The sequence below is a fragment of the Lipotes vexillifer genome, unplaced genomic scaffold (genome assembly GCF_000442215.2).
Source record: "Lipotes vexillifer unplaced genomic scaffold, Lipotes_vexillifer_v1.1 scaffold310, whole genome shotgun sequence".
NCBI classification, from domain to species: domain Eukaryota; kingdom Metazoa; phylum Chordata; class Mammalia; order Artiodactyla; family Lipotidae; genus Lipotes; species Lipotes vexillifer.
The window spans coordinates 830,707-835,982 of NW_006782487.1; positions in this window are offsets into that span (position 1 = coordinate 830,707).

The window sequence follows — 5,276 nt, forward strand, 5'->3', positions numbered from 1 at the left end:
ATTTTTTTGTTCTAGTTCTGTGAAAAATGCCATTGGTAATTTGGTAGGGATTGCATTGAATCTGTAGATTGCTTTGGGTAGTATAGTTATTTTCTCAATGTTGATTCTTCCAATCCAAGAACATGGTATATCTCTCCACCTGTTTGTTTCATCTTTAATTTCTTTCAACAGTGTCTTATAGTCTTCTGCATACAGGTCTTTTGTCTCCCTAGCTAGGTTTATTCCTAGGTATTTTATTCTTTTTGATGTAATGGTAAATGGGAGTGTTTCCTTAATTTCTCTTTCAGATTTTTCATCATTAGTGTATAGGAATGCAAGAGATTTCTGTGCATTAATTTTGTATCCTGCAACTTTACCAAATTCATTAATTATCTCTAGTAGTTTATTGGTGGCATCTTTAGGATTTTCTATATATAGTATCATGTCATCTGCAAATAGTGACAGCTTTACCTCTTCTTTTCCAATTTGTATTCCTTTTATTTCTTTTTCTTCTCTGATTGCCGTGGCTAGGACTTCCAAAACTATGTTGAATAATAGTGGTGAGAGTCGATATCCTTGTCTTGTTCCTGATCTTAGAGGAAATGCTTTCAGATTTTCACCACTGAGAATGATGTTTGCTGTGGGTTTGTCGTATATGGCCTTTATTAGGTTGAGGTAGTTTCCCTCTATGCCCAATTTCTGGAGAGTTCTTATCATAAATGGGTGTTGAATTTTGTCAAAAGCTTTTTTTGCATCTATTGAGATGGTCATATGGTTTTTCTCCTTCAAATTGTTAATATGGTTCATCACATTGATTGATTTGCGTATATTGAAGAATCTTTGCACTCCTGGGATAAATCTCACTTGATCATGGTGTATGATCCTTTCAGTGTGTTGTTGGATTCTGTTTGCTAGTATTTTGTTGAGGATTTTTGCATGTATGTTCATCAGTGATATTGGCCTGTAATTTTCCTTTTTTTATAGTATCTTTATCTGGTTTTGGTATCAGGGTGATGGCAGTCTCATAGAATGAGTTTGGGAGTGTTCCTTCCTCTGCAATTTTTTGGAAGAGTTTGAGAAGGATGGGTGTTAGCTCTTCTCTAAATGTTTGATAAAATTTACCTGTGAAGCCACCTGGTCCTGGACCTTTGTTTGTTGGAAGATTTTTAATCACAGTTTCAATTTCATTACTTGTGATTGGTCAGTCCACATTTTCTATTTCTTCCTGGTTCAGATTTGGAAGGTTATACCTTTCTAAGAATTTGTCTGTTTCTTCCAGGTTGTCCATTTTATTGGCATAGAGTTGCTTTTAGTAGTCTCATAGGATGCTTTGTATTTCTGTGGTGTCTGTTGTAACTTCTCCGTTTTCATTTCTAATTTAATTGATTTGAGTCCTCTCCCTCTTTTTCTTGATGAGTCTGGCTAATGGTTTATAAATTTTGTTTACCTTTTCAAAGAACCAGCTTTTAGTTTTATTGATCTTTGCTATTGTTTTCTTTGTTTCTATTTCATTTATTTCTGCTCTGATCTTTATTTGTTTCCTTCCACTAACTTTGGGTTTTGTTTGTTCTTCTTTCTCTAGTTCCTTTAGGTGTAACATTAGATTGTGTATTTGAGATGTTTGATGTTTCTTGAGGTAGGATTGTCTTGCTATAAACTTCCCTTTTAGAACTGCTTTTGCTGCATCCCATAGGTTTTGGGTCATCGTGTTTTCATTGTCATTTGTCTCTCAGTATTTTTTGATGTCCTCTTTGATTTCTTCAGTGATCTCTTGGTTATTTAGTAACGTATTGTTTAGGGTCCATGTATGTGTGTTTTTTATGTTTTTTTCCCCTGTAATTGATTTCTAATATCATAACATTGTGGTTAGAAGAGATGCTTGACATGATTTCAATTTTCTTAAATTTACTGAGGCTTGATTTGTGACCCAAGATGTGATCTATCCTGGAGAAGGTTCCATGTGCACTTGAGAAGAAAGTGTAATCTGCTGTTTTTGGATAGAATGTCCTATAAATATCAATTAAATCTATCTGGTCTATTGCATTATTTAAAGCTTGTGTTTCCTTATTAATTTTCTGTTTCGATGATCTGTCCACTGGTGTAAGTGAGGTGTTAAAGTCCCCCATTATTGTTGTGTTACTGTCGATTTCCTCTTTTACAGCTGTTAGCAGTTGCCTTATGTATTGAGGTGCTCCTATGTTGGGTGCATATATATTTATAATTGTTATATCTTCTTCTTGGATTGATCCCTTGATCATTATGTAGTGTCCTTCCTTGTCTCTTGTAACATTCTTTATTTTAAAGTCTATTTTATCTGATATGAGTATTGCTACTCCAGCTTTCTTTTGATTTCCATTTGCATGGAATATCTTTTTCCATCCCCTCACTTTCAGTCTGAATGTGTCCCTAGGTCTGACATGGGTCTCTTGTAGACAACATATATATGGGTCTTTTTTTTGTATCCATTCAGCAAGCCTGTGTCTTTTGGTTGGAGCAATTAATTCATTCATGTTTAAGGTGATTATTGATATGTATGTTCCTATGACCATTTTCTTAATTGTTTTGGGTTTGTTTTTGTAGGTCCTTTTCTTCTCTTGTGTTTCCCACTTAGAGAACTTCCCTCAGCATTTGTTGTAGAGCTGGTTTGGTGGTGCTGAATTCTCTTAGCTTTTGCTTGTCTGTAAAGTTTTGATTTCTCCATCAAATCTGAATGAGATCCTTGATGGGTAGAGTAATCTTGGTTGTAGATTCTTCCCTTTCATCACTTTAAATATATCATGCCACTCCCTTCTGGCTTGTAGAGTTTCTGCTGAGAAATCAGCTGTTAACCTTATGGGCATTCCCTGTGTGTTGTTTGTCGTTTTTCCCTTGCTGTTTTTAATAATTTTTCTTTGTCTTTAATTTTTGCTGTTTGATTACTATGTGTCTTGGTGTGTTTCTCCTTGGGTGTATCCTGTATGGGACTCTGAGCTTCCTGAACTTGGGTGGCTATTTCCTTTCCCATGTTAGGGAAGTTTTCAACTATAATCTCTTCAAATATTTTCTTGGGTCCTTTCTCTCTCTCTTCTCTTTCTCGGACACTACAATTCGAATGTTGTTGCATTTAATGCTGTCCCAGAGGTCTCTTAGCTGTCTTCATTTCTTTTCATTTTTTTTCTTTATTCTGTTCTGCAGCAGTGAATTCCACCATTCTGTCTTCCAGGTCACTTATCTGTTCTTCTGTCTCAATTATTCTGTTATTTATTCCCTCTAGTATATTTTTCATTTCAGTTATTGTATTGTTCAGCTCTGTTTGTTTGTTCTTTAATGCTTCTAGGTCTTTTTTAAACATTTCTTGCATCTTCTCGATCTTTGACTCCATTCTTTTTCCGAGGTCCTGGATCATCTTCACTATCATTATTCTGAATTCTTTTTCTGGAAGGTTGCCTATCTCCACTTCATTTAGTTGTTTCTCTGCGGTTTTATCTTGTTCCTTCATCTGGTAAAAAGCCCTCTGCCTTTTCATCTTCTCTATTTTTCTGCGAATGTACAAAGTGGTTTTTAGAAAAGAGTGAGAGTCAGGAGGAAAACTAGGAGACTCCTACAATAATCCATCAGAGTACCAGTAAATGCCTAAATTAAGGTAATGATTACAGATATGGGAAGGAAAAGATTAATGGAAGTGGTACCTGATCCTAATATGTGGAGTGTTCTGATATCAATTAGCATATTCACTGCTAAGAAAGTGAATGTTTATGCCCAATGGAATGAGAAACTTCCCAATTCCAGTGTAATTCCCAACATACCATCCTCAAATTCTTAAAACATTCCTCTAATGTTTCTTCTCAAAGAGAAATTTTCTTTTAATATTTTTTAGCCTCTAAATTAAGATAACTTACCATTATCTCCTGTCAGAGGTTTTACCACAACTGCCATGTGGAGGAAGGACCAAGGAACAGCACACATCACAGAATGCCTAAAATAGCACCTGCCCGATAATGAGCTTAAACGTGAAATTCATAGAACTCTGAAGTTTGTGTCACTTAAAAAGCTCCTCCTTTCTGAATATAATCATACTTTAGCAAGCAAGCACCTCTAAACAATTATTCTCAAATACATATTACATGATGCAGTGGAATAATTGTAAATTACCACATAGTTCTTGACATCCACTATGATGCTTGCTCATGAAAGAGACCACAGATGCTGAATCGATAGAGATTAAAATCTCTCCCCATCCTTTTGAAGGAAACAGCAGGCAAGTCATCTGAGGAGAAACTAAGCTGAGGCTCTCTGCAGGCCTTCCTGCCTTCAATTTCTATTCCAACCCAATGAACAACATAATTTGTGGTGTTTTCTTCTATTTCCAAAAGGGTTTGTGATCAGACACCAGAAAACAGAGCTCCAATTATCTAGCATTACAGAATTCTAGCATTAAGGTTTAAATGAGACCTGCAGATCATTTCTCTCATTTACCTCCTTCCAAGGCCAAGAAAATTGAGGATCAAGGTCCCACAGCTGGTATGGCAAAGTGTAAGTCTTCACACTGCCAGTTTAAGATTCTTTTCACTGCCCTCCACATTGTCTATTACAAGCCTTCAGTTCTAAATATCCAAATGATGGAGTGTCAACCCCAGTATTATATACTGGATCACAGTCAAGGCAGAAAAATAAAAGTCCAGCCATATACACACAGGGCAAGATTGCTCCAGCTTTTCCCCACCATGGACTTGTGTACTGTTTCCAGGTTGTGGATCAGGCAAGATTCATGCAGATTTATTCCACTATGGCATTGGTGTATACTTAGGAAGTTAGTAAAAATAGAACAACATTTAAAAAACAACTCTGGAATACACAATGTGTTGTTAAAAACACTTGAAAAGATAATAAAAGCACTGAGAAATGATTTTGATCCTTATAGATCTAATTCAGTTATTAGGAGAATATCAATACATTAATGAAGATACCTCTAAAATGGAGTTAATGATGAGATGTTGATTGTTGACGTATTAATATACAAGTAAGTATAGTATTATGATCCATTTAGAACTTTCAAAAAGGAATATCCCTAACATGCCTCTAGGAATCAAAATTATAATAAGTTATTAAAAGACCCACAGGTTCTCAATCAGTAACTCAAGCACCATAAGGTTATCATCTAATAATTCCCAATACTCCCAAGGAATTAGCCTCTGATCAAAACAGCACACTCAATCTGCACTCAGTCTGTGTGTACCATTTAGTGATTCTTGGTTAATATCAAGACTCTTCCACAGCTGGGTTAAATGATGATCATGGCCAGATGCCAGAGGCTTTTT